At 52.0% G+C, this 15,122-nt stretch overlaps 1 pseudogene; it reads right to left on the reverse strand.

The window, feature by feature from the left end:
- Positions 1-1,407: 1,407 nt before the first annotated feature.
- On the reverse strand, positions 1,408-1,818 carry LOC106021991 (annotated as a pseudogene).
- Between the last annotated feature and the right edge of the window lie 13,304 nt (positions 1,819-15,122).

Below are 15,122 nucleotides of genomic sequence, written 5' to 3' on the forward strand. Positions count from 1 at the left end.
AAAAGACTGAATCAGAATCCAGAGGCTAGGCAGGACATGCCCATGGGTGTTTCCTCTAGCCTCTCCTGGCTACCCTTGGACCAGATCTCTTTAAGAGTCTGGAGGCACCAGGTGGTGGTGGTACATGCCCATAATCCCAGTACTCAGGAGGCAGACACAGGCAGATCTTTGAGTTCGAGGCCAGCCTGGACTAAAGAGTGAGTTCCTGGACAGCCAGGGCTACACAGAGAAACCCTGTGTCAAAAAAAAAAAAAAAAGAAAGAAAAGAAAAGAAAAGAAAAAATTACAGGAGCTGGAAGCTTCAAGCCTGTCCTGTGGCTCGGCAGGGCCTTCCAGATATCCCAAGGATCTAAAAGCTCACTAGGGTAATGGAAGGTCACAAGCCCCACCCCACCCCCAGTCCCAGAAAGGGGTCATGTAACAAGAAGCCATCCAAGATGGATAGGACCCAGATTCCAAGGGGACACATCTGGGCTTTACCCCCAGCTGATACTTCATCATGCCATTCTGCTAATAGAGACGAAGCTGGCCTGACTCCGGCACAGGGAAGCAGCCCTCTGGCAAACCGGGGAGGGGGTAGCAGGATGGCGAGCATGCCCCATCTATCATCCCCGTCTGTCTGTCACCGGCCCTTTGAAGTCACTGGATCTGTTCTGCAGGCCCCTCACCTTGAGGTTTTCTGAGAGGAGCTGTCTTCCAGCCACCCATCCTAACACAGGGAAGCAGTGGTGTCTTACATCACATGGACATCCCCTGGGGACAGGCCCTGGCTCTGGGCTGGTGAGTAGGTACTAGCCTTACTGAGAGGGCAGCTTCATGCCTCTTTGGGGCTATAGCCCCCTGAGGTCCGGAGGCCACATAGCATCTTCAGAGATGCCTCTACTGCATAGAGCTTGGAGGGTGTCGGGAAGTACACACAAAGACGGAACACCGGTGAAAGCGCCACCGATGGCTGCCTGGAAGGCAGCTACCCAGGGATCTCGATGGTTCAAAGAGTGGAGTGATCTAGGGGTGTCTGGCTAAGGAGTTGATGTTGAAGATGGATATCCAGCCTTCTGGATGGTGGTGGCAGGGGACTAGGCATGCTTGGCTGTAGATTCTGCCTAACACTCTCTTCTTTCTTTCTTTCTTTTTTTCTTTTTCTTTTTTTTTTTTTTTTTTTTTTTCTTTTTTTGGTTTTTTCGAGACAGGGTTTCTCTGTGGCTTTGGAGGCTGTCCTGAAACTCGCTTGGTAGTCCAGGCTGGTTTCGAACTCACAGAGATCTGCCTGCCTCTGCCTCCCGAGTGCTGGAATTAAAGGCATGTGCCACCAACGCCCGGCCTTTCTTTCTTTCTTTCTTTCTTTCTTTCTTTCTTTCTTTCTTTCTATAATATAAAAATTTATTACTGTGCTTTCACTGTCAGAATTTAGGATCTTGGTCCCTCCTTCTTGCCTTTGTACAGGGTCAAAAGGGACACACTGGCTACGTTAACAACCTTAAAGCGGACTCCAAGAATGTCACCTACAGCATGACCTTTTCAACGAAACCCAGCAACCAGAACTTCATCGTTTTCCTCGATGGAGTTCAAGCAGCCATCGTTGGGCACAAAAGCTGTGATCTTCTTGGTCTTGATGAGCTGCACCCTGACACACTTCCGGATGGCGGAATTTGGCTGTTTAGCTTCAACCCCTACTTTTTCCAGCACAATTCCCTCCAAAAGGCTTGCCCTTCAGGGCTGGCCCAGGTGAGCTTTCTTGTATTGTTTATCATGCCACTTCTGGCCCCATCGGTGACTGCGGAGCTTCCTGGCAGTATGGAGACCACAACACTTGCCCATCTTGCTGGCGCCACGGCCCCCAGAGAAAGAGCCTAACACTTTCTTCTAAACCGGGAAGAAGGGGCCACACCCAGAACTCTTTAGCTAGGCACCTTACAGAGGTTATTGGTCTAGAGAGCTGCAGGATGTGGTACCTGGGCACATATACCTACAACTAGACTGCTAGCTTCTGGCAAGTCACTCAGCCCCTCTGATCTTTGGTTTCCAAATCTCACAGTTTACTGTGGGAATTAAATGATAAGCCCTGTGGCTGAGCCTGCTGGGAACCTAAGGATGGGATGGTTGCTGTCATCGCCATACAGATGTGGAAAGTGAAGCTCAGAGATGTGCACCCTGACCGGGTGTCACCCAGTGGAGAAGCAGTTGTCTTGACTGCTTTTCTGTTGCTGAGATGAGACACCATGACCCAGGCAGCTCAGAGAAGAAAGGGTTGGTTTATTCAGGCCTTGCTTTGGGTTCCAGAGGGTGGGTCCATGACCATCATGGTGGGGAGCACAGCGGCAGGCAGGCAGACATGGCGCTGGAGCAATAGCTGAGAGTTCGTATGTTGAGACACAGCCATGAGCAGAGGGAGAAGCTACCTGGAAATGGAGCTTTACAAGCATCAATGCCACCTCCAGTTGACACACCTCCTCTAACAAAGTCACACCTCCTAATCCTTCCTAAACCGTTCCACTAACCAGGGACCAAGCGTTCAAACATATAAGCCTATGGAGCCATTCGAAATCAAACTACCACAAGCCATTACCAGCAACACACAACTGCATAGGATTCCACAGCCACGGGAACCATTGTGTGAGGTCCAGGGGACAAGGCTCTAATTTCCCTAAGGAGATGGCACACTAGTGCAAGCCACAGCAACCCCGGGATGTGGCCACACAGAAGGGCATCGGTCGGCAATGAGCTGGTGTGGGGCCCTCTTATCGTGACACCTGCCAGTCCAGGGTCAGCCAGCACATCCCAGGTTGTGTCAGAGGCAGGCAAGTCATGAAAACAACCAGGACAGAAAAAAGCTAGGCATGGAGACAACCTAGTTTCCACAATTCATCACCCGCCCACATCACCCCCTCCAGCACAACCAACTGGGCCTCAGGACCTATGAGGAACATGCCTGGCACTCAGGGTTACCCCAGATAATCCGGGTCATTGGTCTTCACTTCCTGAGTGTGCTTGAAGAAACTTGCCCTTTCCCCAGCCCCTGGGACTCCCCTGTTTCATGTTTGGTATGACTTGTCACCCTTGTATAGTCAGGGCTCTCCAAAGTCACAGAAGCAAGAGGGCATGTGTTATGACTGGACAAGACAGATGGTTGGTAGATTGGAAGACAGACACATAGACACAGGAGATAGATGTCGGACAGATAGATACATGATAAATAGATAGATGACTGACAGAAAGATAGAGAAATAGAGATAAATGGTAGATGATAGATAGACAGACAGACAGATAACGGAAGACAGGTAGGTGAAAGAGAAAGAAAGATGACAGGAAGATAGAAAGATAGATGAGGCCGGGCGATGGTGGCGCACGCCTTTAATCCCAGCACTCGGGAGGCAGAGGCAGGCGGATCTCTGTGAGTTCGAGGCCAGCCTGGTCTACAGAGCGAGTTCCAGGACAGTCTCCAAAGCCACAGAGAAACCCTGTCTCGAAAAACCAAAAAAAAAAGAAAAAAAAGAAAGATAGATAGATGAATAGATAGATAATAGAAGACAGGAAGAAAGAAAAGAAAAAAGGAAAGAAAGAAGGAAAGCTGACAGGAAAGGAGATGATAGATAGATAGATAGATAGATAGATAGATAGATAGATAGATGGAAAGATTGATTGATAGAAGATAGATTATATATAAATGGCAGTAGACACTTAGATCAATAGATACTCAGGCAATTGATGGGTAGAGTCTTAGGACCTGGCTCACAGTCATCAAGGCCACAAAACCAGGGTCAGCAGTTTGCCAGCTGGAGGCCCAGGAAGCCGAGCCGTGGTTCCCACTGAGTCTGGACCTAAGACCCAGGCCAGCTGCCATGTACGTCCATCCAAAGCCTGGAGGCCCAAGAGAAGCTGATCTTCCAGCTCAGACCTCGGGGAGGGACACCTGCTGTCCTGGCTCTCAGGAACTTTCTCTCACTCCCAGGATCATCGGCTCACCCTTCTCAAACTGCTGCTGTCTGGGAGGGCACCACCCACACACTGGGGAACACCACGCGCCTGACTCACTCTACCCACTCACTCAAGAGTTTGTGCCTCTGGAATCACCCGGAATAATGTTTGGCCAAAGGTCTTGACACCATCCCACTTCTTGATAGGGCCTCTCTCTAGGTTATGTATTTTGTTGATGATCTTCTGCTACGTGTGTAAAATTTGTGGGAATGTGGACCTTGCCTATCTTGTCCACTGCTCTGTCTCCAGGACCCAGAACAACCCTTAGCAAAGAGTTAATGCTGATGTAACGGTTTACTGAGTGACTTCATGGGTGTAAGGAATACAAATGTAAGTAAGCTTTAGCCTTGAATCCCAGCACCTGGGAGATAGAGGCGGGCATATCTCTGAGGTCAAGGCCAGCCTGGGTTATGAGTGAGTTTCAGGACAGCTAAGGCAACACAGAGAGAAGCTGTCTTGGAAACAAACACCCCCCCCAAAAGCAACATAATTTCTTGGAAGGAACATTTTTTTTTTTCTTTTTCGAGACAGGGTTTCTCTGTGGCTTTGGAGGCTGTCCTGGAACTCACTCTGTAGACCAGGTTGGCCTCGAACTCACAGAGATCCGCCTGCCTCTGCCTCCCGAGTGCTGGGATTAAAGGCGTGCGCCACCAATGCCCGGCTTGGAAGGAACATCTTAAAGGAAGGATTTGTCCTTTGGGCTCAGGGTTTCAGGGGAGTCAATCCAGGGTCACTTGGGCAGAGGTCATAGTGACAGGGACATCTGGAGGAGAAGGCTGCTCTCACCATGGTGGACAGGAAGCAACAGAGGGGATGCGGGATGCAGCAAGGGACCCCCAGTGACACAGTTCCTCCAGGGATGCCCTGCCCTCTGCCCTCTGGAGTCTACCTCCTCTCAACAGCGCCACCTGCTGGGATTGGAGCCAGGAGCTGCTCAAATTCAGCATCCCAGCTGCTTAGCCTGAGTGTCTAGACCTTGGGGTCCTCCCTGTCACACAGAACAGAGCTGATGTGCGCAGCCAGTAACAATTGACAGATGTGGTGATATCTGGATTGACTCACAAAAGGCCTTGCAGATTTTGTATCTGTCAGTGTGAAGGTCACATTCTGGGAACACACATATAGGTCTCAGAGATGTCCCAAAGACGGAGAGCCTGGGCCTCTAGCCACTCATTACATCTAACAGGATGGCCATGATCCAGCGTGATCCTTTACCTCAAGCTTGAGAGACCCCCCAACTCCACCCACCGCCCAGCTATAGCCCAGCTAGACTATTCTGGGACGTCAAGGTAAACTGAGGCAGGCACAGGAGGAGATCACAGGACAAAGTGCCTGTCCTTTCCTGCTGAGTATCCCATGCCCTGCAGTCAGTGCTCCTTTCAGGATGGGTGGGTCACAGGGTAGGCCTGAGGTCACATAGAATGTATGGAATTTTCTGATGTGGCCAAAAGACCTTACACTGTCACTTGTATGAATGACCCTGTGTGTGTGTGTGTGTGTGTGTGCATGTACATGTGTGTACACATGTGTTCCTGTATGCGTGCAGGCACATGTGTGTGTGTGTGTGTGTGCGCACAAGCGGATGTGTGTGCATGCTCCCAGAAGTGACACCCCATAAGAATATAAACTATCATAGGATCATCCAGAGCACCCTGCCTGCCCAGCTTTTCCGTGGTTATGATTTTAGTATCAGTGGTGGAACGCGGTGCAGGAAGATAACTACATAGCATTCTGGTTAACTCTAGGACCCGTCAGGCCCCACCCGCTCTCCTAATACATTTGCATAATTAGTCAGAAGTTGATTAGAACAATGCCTTGCCCTGGCCGGGACCGTACCTCCCTGCCTAATAAAAAGCATCTCAAAGTCCCCAAGACACCAAACATCTGCACAACCTCTAATGTGCTGTCTGTGGAGAAGTAGCCCAACTCTGGTTCAGAAGGGGTACCTATCAGGGCCTGAATACCTGAGCCACCAACTCACAGGAGCTCCCTTCTGGCTCGGGCTGTCACAGGGACAGTAGCTCCATCTCTCCCCCTACTGAGGAAATCCAAAGTCAGTCACAGTTGTTCTTGTTCCCTCCAGCCCCCTCCAGCCCCCTCCAGCCCCATCCAGCCCCATCCAGCCCCATCCAGCCCCGTCCAGCCCCATCCAGTCCCATCTAGCCCCATCCAGCCCCATCCAGCCCCATCCAGCCCCATCCAGCCCCATCCAGCCCCACCCTGAGAGAGTGTCAGTCACCCTGATCCAGCCATTTCTGAAACTGTAACTTGATGGTTATTGGAAGGGGGTTTCTTTCCCTGGCCAAAAGTCCGATGACTAATACAGGTTATTAACATAAGTCTGAGTGTCTTTACAAATGGAAATTACCTAAAAACTTGTTCCTGGGAATGGCTTGGCCAGACAGGGTGGGAGCAGGGTTAAGTGACAGTTCCTACAGCAAGGACACCAAAGAGCCAGGAGTCCAGAGGCTCTGCCTGGGTCCTCAGCAGGCATCTGGGCCACCAGGGTGACTCTCCGGAAGACAGGAAATCGACAGGGTGTCTAGAAGGCCAGTCTGTAGATCTTGTGAGAATCTTTCTTTCAAAGAGCCCTGAGCCATCTGGCCACACCCTGCTCTTGCCACCAGCCCACCCCCCACAGTGCTTCCAGAATCCACACTATGTTCCCTTTTGTAAATAGAGGGGACCAGGAATGTGGCTCATGATGGCTTGCCTGTCATGTGTAAAGCTTTGGGTTCCAACCCCAGCATTAAACTTAGCATGGTGCCTCGGACCTGTAATCTAAACACTTGGGAGAGAGAGGCAGGAGGATTTGCAGCTCAATACCATCCTTGCCTAGGAATTGAGTTGGAGGCCAGCCTGGGCTACACAAGATCTCACCTCCAAAAAAGAAAAAAAGAATTGTTCTTTAAGGGGCTGGAGAGATGGCTCTGTGGTTAAGAGCATTGGTTGCTCTTGAAGAGGACCTGGGAGCCGGGCATTGGTGGCGCACGCCTTTAATCCCAGCACTCTGTGAGTTCGAAGCCAGCCTGGTCTACAAGAGCTAGTTCCAGGACAGCCTCCAAAGCCACAGAGAAACCCTGTCTCGAAAAACCAAAAAAAAAAAAAAAAAAAAGAAGAGGACTTGGGTTTGATTCCCGGCACCCACATGGTGGCTCACAACCGCCCGTCGCTCTAGTTCTGGAAAATCAAACATCCTCTCCTGAATTCTGAGGGCACCAGGCCCACGTGGGGTGCACACATATGCATGCAGGTGAGACACACACATAAAAGGAAATAAATACAGAATACAAGAAATGGGTCCTGACCCATTTCAGGCTCCACTGGGTTCTATAAAGTTTCCAGGACTGCTATTGGGTTCAGTCGTCCTTCAAAACAGACCCTCTCCTGGGACAGAAGGGACATTTGTCCTCAGCACAAAGGCTGAGCCTGGCAGGCCTCCCGACATCTGAACACACAGCCTCCTCTTTCCCCACGCAGGAGTGCCAGCCAGCTCCCCGTGCTCGCGGTGTCTCAGACTCTTTTTCAATCCACCTGGGAGCTGTTTGCTTCCGTAAAGCAACATGTGCATGAGATAAAACACCCCACAGATCCGAGGCCCTCCCTTCCCGACTCCCCAGCTGGTTTCTGTCCCCAGCGGCAGACACAGGTTGGCCTGCTTTTACTGGGACATACTGGGCAAATCACAGGATACACATGCACACAGGCACTCTGCACAGTTCTAGAATGATAACAACAGCTGTGCGGCTGAGTGAGTCTATTAAGGACATAGCAAGCAAGAGTAAAGAACAAATACAGAGCCGGACGGTGGTGTGCACGCCTTTAATCCCAGCACTCGGGAGGCAGAGGCAGGTGGACCTCTGTAAGTGAGTTTGAGGCCAGCCTGGTCTACAGAGCTAGTTCCAGGACAGGCTCCAAAGCCACAGAGAAACCCTGTCTCAGAAAAACAAAAACAAAAAGAAGAACAAATACAGAGTAGCAGATCAGATAGAAGAAACAGAAAATCATCAGGGCTGGGAAGATGGCTCAGCAGCTAAGAGTATTGGTTACTCTTGCAGAGGACCACGGTTCAATACCCATCACCTACATGGTGTCTCACAAGACACATTCCTAGCGCACGCGCGTGCGCGCGCGCGCGCGCGCACACACACACACACACACACACACACACACACACATGTTCGTATGTTTTTTGAGACAGGGTTTCCCTGTGTAACCCTGGCTGTCCTGGCACTCACTCTGAAGACCAGGCTGGCCTGGAACTCACAGAGATCCACCTGCCTCTGCCTCCCAAGCACGCCTTTAATGCCAGCACTGGGGAAGCAGAGGAAGGCGGATCTCTGAGTTTGAGGCCAGTATGGTGAACAGAGTGAGTTCCAGGACAGCCAGGGCTACACAGAGAAACTCTGCCTGGAAAACAGAAGAGAGAGAGCTCACATGGGACAAACAGCTCGTTCTCAACCATCACCACATCCTTCCTGAATGTTTTTGTTTTGTCACCCCGAGGGGGAAGCCTATACCTGTGAGGCGGTCACCTTCCTACCTCCCCTCTACAAGCTATGCCCATGAAAGTCTGTCACAGGAAGTTGTGATAGTCAGTCCATTTCATTACAATCTGTGCTTCTTTTCATTACAAAATGTGTTTGTGTGTTTGTGTTATATGTGTCTGTGTGTTATGTGGGGGGGGGGAGTTCACCTGTGAGGCATGTAAGAAACTCAGGACAGTGTCTTTCTCAATCACTCTCCACCATGTTTTTGAGGCAGAATCTCTCCCTGGACCTCCAGCTCACTGATTATGCTGGCTGTCAAGCAGTCCCCTGGTCTCCAGCACTGGGGTTGCAAATACTTGCTATTGTGACTGTTATTTTAAGTGGGTTCTGGGGATCCAAACTCAGGTCCTTATGCTTTTTTTTTTTTTTTTTTTTTTTTTGGTTTTTCGAGACAGGGTTTCTTTGTGGCTTTGGAGGCTGTCCTGGAACTAGCTCTTGTAGACCAGGCTGGCCTCGAACTCACAGAGATCCGCCTGCCTCTGCCTCCCGAGTGCTGGGATTAAAGGCGTGTGTCACCAACGCCCGGCCTTATGCTTTTTATTGATTATTGATTTTATTGATTGAGACAGGGCCTCTCTATGTACCCTGACTGGCCTGGAACTCCCAGAGATCCTCCTGCCTCTGCTTCTGGAGTGGTGTGATTAAAGATGTGCACCACCATACACAGTTCATTATTGAGTTTTTTATTTATGAATATGTGTGTCTGTGTGTCCCACGTGTGTGGGGGGGCTGGGGGCACCCATGGATGCCAGAAGAGAGCATCGGATGCCCCAAAGCTGAAGTCACAGGGATTTGTGAGCTGCCTCACAAGGGTGCCCGGAGTCGAACTCTCCTCTAGAGGAGCAGCGAGGGCCTTTAGTCCCTGGGCCATCTCTCCAGCTCCTGCTTTGATTTCCTTTGTTCTGTTTCCGCCGTAGGCTCCTGCACACAGGAGCTGAGGGGACAGGGTCAGCACCAATCTCCCTAACATTCTCCTTTGTTGTTGGTTTTTTGAGCCGGGGTTTCTCTATGTAGCCCTGGCTGTCTTGAGACTCACTCTGTAGTCCAGGCTGGTCTCAAACTCAGAGAGCCACCTGTCTCTATCTCCTAAGTACTGGGGTTAAAGGCGTGCGCCACCATGTCAGATTTGATTGTCGTTGTTTTTTTTTTCCGAGACAAGGTGGGCCTGGAGAGAGGGCTCAGCATTAAGGGAGCTTGTGGCTCTAAGAGAATACCCGAATTCAATTCCCAGCACCCGTGTCAGGCTGATCACAACTGCTCCAGGGGATCTGGTGCCTTCTTCTGGCCTCCGTGGGTGCCCAGAAGCAGCTGGGGAACAATTTGGTTCAGTCACTCCACAGGTTGCCACTTCAAAGTAGCAAGAAAGGCCACCTGAGCTGGACCAACTCCACTGCTGGAGAACAGGGAGACTCACCCCTGCAGGGGTAAGGCGGGGGCAGACGGCGCCTGCCAGGGGGTGCCACCTCCGTGTCATCTGTGCATGTGACTGAAGACTGTTGAGCCTGCCTGAGCCCCGGAGACAAGGCCCACTGGGACCCCCAGAGTGTCTCTGCCCACTGAATGTCCTTCCCTTACTGCTCACTCTCTTCTTGGCGCCACCCCAGGGCTTCTGAATCTCTTGTGTCACCGCCCAGAGCCCTTTCCCTAGATAGCCACTCGGTATCTGACTGGCCTGACGCCCTCCACATGGGACACTGGCCACCAGCTTTCTTGGACCAGGCTGAGGTCTGGCAGGTGATAGGGCACAAGGTATGGGGCCTGGTTTAGGGACCTCTCTTCCTCCTAGGAGGCGCCACTGTGGGACCAAGGACCCCGCTGTGCTCCTCCCTCAACAGCGCCTTGCCAGGCTCTCGGGTTTGCAGCTGGTCACTTGGCCAGCTCCCGTCTTCATATTCTTCAGACATGCAGGTCACATCGGGACAGCCAGCATGACTGTGCACAGAGCCAAGTGTTTGTGCGAACTGTCTCCTATGATCCCCACAATCTCACGACATAGATCCATTGCACAGATGGCATTTGACTGCAGAACGGAGCCCTGGTGTTGTCAGAAACCTGCCCCAGGACACAGAGCTGGGGTGGTATTTGCTTAGTCCCCTAGCCTGACACTCAAGGCCAAAAGCTTTTCCGTACCCCAGGGAAGCAATAGGTTTGTTTGTTTGTTTGTTTCTGGAAAGTTCCAAGGGCTGAAGCCTCCTTGGGATGGGGTGCAGTACCCTCTGTCACTTAGTAGCTGCCTATCAGAGGTCAGATCAGGGTTAATCCAATGAAACCCGAGCCTTACCAGAGGCAAGAGTGCCTGTTAAATGCAAGGCCAAGCTTTCAGAACACTTTCCATCTCTTCCCTTTGCTCTTCTAAGACCCAGAGGGGTCACTGACCTCCAGGGCTCACACAGCCAGTCACTTGCATCTACCTTCCTAACCCTTGAACACACTGAGCAAGCCCAGCTCCAGGGCCTTAGCACACACCTGCTCCCCTGCCGGCTGGCTTGTCCTCAGGGCTCCTCCGGGTATCTTTACGGAATCTTCCCCAGCACACCTGAGGCTGTCCATCATCCTCACCAGCACCAGGATTTCCTGGCTGCACAACAAAGTTCCCCTGTCCCTTCCTTTGATCTCCGGAACAGGGAGCTTGCCTCTGGAACTGACCCTCACCTTGGCATTTGGTGGAAGCTCAGCAAATTTTGGTCGAGTGAAAACACGACCCCTAACAGAGGTGGAAGGCAGGTTTTAGATGTACGGTTTCAAAATAACGGACCTGAGGCTCGAGGTTAGGTAGCAGGTCATACACAGAGCACCTAGGAGGAGGGACCCACGCCAGCTTGGCCTCCCCCAACCCAGAACACCCAGGGATGACTCTAGCGGAGACCCATCATGCCCCCACTCTGCTCTGCCCCTGCCCAGGAGCAGTGTGGTGGCTGGCATCTGTGTCCCCCGAGGCTCAGTGTCAGACTGTGGTGGCAGGATTAATCTGCCCTTGGGCTGAGCTGGCTCCAGTCCCAGTGAGGTGGTGATTGTCGCTCTGATAGAATAGGGCGCCTCTCGCCATGGCAACAGGGACGTCACCGGAGAAGTGTCTGAGCACAAAAGGGGGAGTCAGGAGACACCCACAGGAACGTAGTGTGATGGCCTCAGTCTGCTTGGGGACAGCTGCAGGTAGGTGGCCTGTGATGGCCTTCCCAAGAACGGACTGTGCTCTGTTCTTCTGGCAGCAGGAGGGGAGCTAGTGGGGGACACCAGGGCCCACAGGTACCCCAGCTTCCTCCCAGCCCCTCTGAAGTGAGCCTGGCATGGATGAGGGGACAAGGGAAGCACGGAGGCCACTCAGGACCTGGGGGTAGGAGCCACTGAGCTCACATCCCTGACTTCTCCCAGCAGGTTAGGGTGGCCTCTAAGTGTCAAAGGCCTCCTTTGTGCTGCCATTCATTTTGTCTGTTGCCATTGAGGCAGGGTCTCACATAGCCCAGGCTAGTCCTGGGATCGAAGGAGGCGAACACCACAGTCCCTAACTTCTCACCTTCTTCAGTGGATGACTCGGAGTTTCATAGATTTCCCTAAATCGCTAGAACATTCTCCCCACAGGGAAATGACGTGTCTCTCAGGCCATCCTGTTGCCAGCGCTCCAACTTCTGGTGTCTTTGTGGATGTGTCTGTTCTGAGACCTCGGCCTCCTGTGGTGGACTGTCACACCACACAGGTCTTTGAGGCTTACCCAGGTTGTGCCTCCCGTTAGCAGGCCATCCTTTTTTCGTAACTGAGTAATAATCTGGCATTCCCCCAGTGCTGGACACTGAACGCCATCTTTTTTTTTTTTACTTGAACGTATTTGTGTGAGTTTCTTTGTGTATGTGGTTCAAATGCATGTTTGTGAACACACACACGGAGTCAGGGATCAGCCTTGGGGAATGGTCCATCAGGAGACGTCCACGTTCATTTTTGGTTTTGAGACAGGGTCTCCCATTGGCCTAGAGTTCATAGGTCCAGTGAGGCTGGCTGACCATCAATCTCCAGGCATCCTGGGTGGCAGGCTAGGGCAGTGGTCAGTTCTGCAAGGCTGGAGGTGGGTAGGTTACCACTCCCAAGGGAAGTGGCATTTGCTGAACTATGAAGACAAACACTTGGCAGAGGCTCCAGTAAGCTCACGTGTCGATGAGGTTTTAGGCAAAAGGGTCTGTAGACTGCAGGCCTTGCCTTCCCAAAGGGCCACAGGGATCCCAGATACTTGGTGACTGAGGCAGGAGGGTCAAAAGTTCAAGGCCCATTGGGTTATACAGGGTGAGTTCAAAGCCAAGCTGAGAAACTGAGGAGTGAGATTGTCTTACATGAGAGGGATAAAGAGGGGTGGGGTGTGACAGAGGGCCTGCTTAGGCACCAGAGAGGGGAGGAGGGAGGCAGAGAGGGAGAGAGGGAGAGAGGGAGAGAGGGAGAGAGAGGGAGAGAGGGAGAGAGGGAGACATTGATTTATGGGGAAACTTTCTTTCAATGGAGCTCAGAATCATTAAACTCCCAGGCGCGATAATTACTGCGCCCTTGCGTAAAAATATTCATCTAAAAAGCATAAAAGTATAATGACTTACTTGACGGAACTGGAACAAGCAAGATGAGGTGAGCTAAGGAGCTTGGTGCCCACCCACAGCTCTACCCCTTTGCCCCACCCAGGGCTGGTGGCTCACCAGGAAGTGGCTGAGGGACCACAGGAGTCCCTGCCTGGCCATGGTAGCCACTGAGCCCTCCTCCCCCACCCCAGGAAACCCAAGCCAGCCTTGGCCAGCCAGGTGTTAGGCCTTCTGCCTGCTGTGTGTCTTCAGGATGGTGACTTCCCCTCTCTGTCCCTTTCCTCATCTGTTACATGGGACCACTGACTCCCAGAGCTCTTCCGAAATCTGTGTCTGTAGTTGCTTCACCCAAGTGATTGCCTAGCCAGCGTGGGTGTGAGTAAATGAATGGATTCCTTCTCCCTAGGCCTGCTGGGGTGTGAGCAGAACACCTTTCAGGTGTGTGCCTGCCCACGCTTCCCCTCCTCTCCAGCACAGGTCTGTCCATGTCCACAAAGGTCCCTTATCTGACCAGGCCCCACATTCCTGCCAGCAGGCTTGAGAGAAATTGCTTCTTGGGGAGGGAGGCAGGAGCTGGGCTTTGCTCATCATACCTGAGAGTTCTCAGGGAACGGGAACGGAGAGATTGGTCTATGTCTCAGCAGAGAAATAGTGGGAAGGGAGGTCCAGGGGTCACACCAATGTGACCAGAGGACGCACACATTCCACACCCGTGCACACACCAACCTGTGCACACACAGATACCCACAGATTTGTGTATACTCATAAACCAGTGCACACATTCCAGATCTGTTCACACACTCCAGACTTGTGCATATTCGAGACCTGTGCACACACTCCAGACCTGTGCACACACTGATTCACGTATACTCATAGACTTGTGCAAAAACTTTCCAGACCTGTGCACACAGACTCGAGATCCATGCACACACAGAGACCTATGCACACACAAACCTATGTACACACAGAGACCTAGCCATATTCTCAGACCTGTGCAAACACTGCCCCAAGCGCACATCTAGGCCCATGCACACACTAAGATCTATAAGCATACACAGACCTGTGCATACACCCAGACCCATATGTGCACCCGAGTCTGTATACACACCCATACTCTGCATTCCCCAAGCCTGGGGACACACCTAGGCCTATGCACAGCCTTCACTTTACGTACAGAAACTGGGGCCCAGTATGAAAGGGATTAAAAACAAAGTCCCCAATTTACAGCCTGCAGGCCTGTCCTTCAGGCAGGGCCATTGTCCCACAGATGTCTATACAGTTAACTGAAGTAACGGCACCAGCAAAAACTAAAAGGAAAAGAGCATTTCTCTGCAGCCGGTGCCCAGCAACTGGGTGTGAGGAAGTCATCTCGTCACCAAGGCTGCCAGGGGCTGCTGAGGTTTTCAGTCCTGCTTCTGGGAAAACAAACCCCACATGCCTGACTGTCTTGGGCACCTGATGTGGCCCCTCAGCGCCTCTCCTCTGTTGCTCATCAACATGCGTATTGAGTGCCAACTGTATGCCTGGCACAAATCAACTTGTGGGTGCCAATCAGAGGTGGGTAGCTGAGAGCTATAGAAACCAGGGCCAAATCGCAAGCTGAGGCGTGGGGGTCAGATGGCAAGATGTCTCAGCCTGGGGAGGGGGAGCATGCCTGCCACTAAACCTGATGACCTGAACTTGAGTCCTGGGACCCCCATGGCAGCAGAGGCCAATTCCCTCACGTTGCCCTTTGACCTCCACGTGCATGTACGTGCATACACAATAAGCCAGTAATGTCACAGAAAATAAAAATAAAGAATTAAAAAGCATGTAAGCAGGATTGGGGTTGGGGAGGGAGTGCAGGGCGCACACAGGTACCAAACCCTGCAGAGCATCTCTTATCCATCTCCCCGCATTTGCTGACAGGGTGTGGAGTCCTGGGTGGCTCCGCCTTGAGTCCATTCCTTCCCCTCCTCCTTCAACCCTGAGGAACCCGCCTCTAAAACACAGAGCCTAGGGAACTTACTTGGGATTCATTCACCTGTGAGTGGGCCTCTGCGGC

This window comes from Mesocricetus auratus, unplaced genomic scaffold, assembly GCF_017639785.1.
Source record: "Mesocricetus auratus isolate SY011 unplaced genomic scaffold, BCM_Maur_2.0 Super-Scaffold_100025, whole genome shotgun sequence".
NCBI classification, from domain to species: Eukaryota; Metazoa; Chordata; class Mammalia; order Rodentia; family Cricetidae; genus Mesocricetus; species Mesocricetus auratus.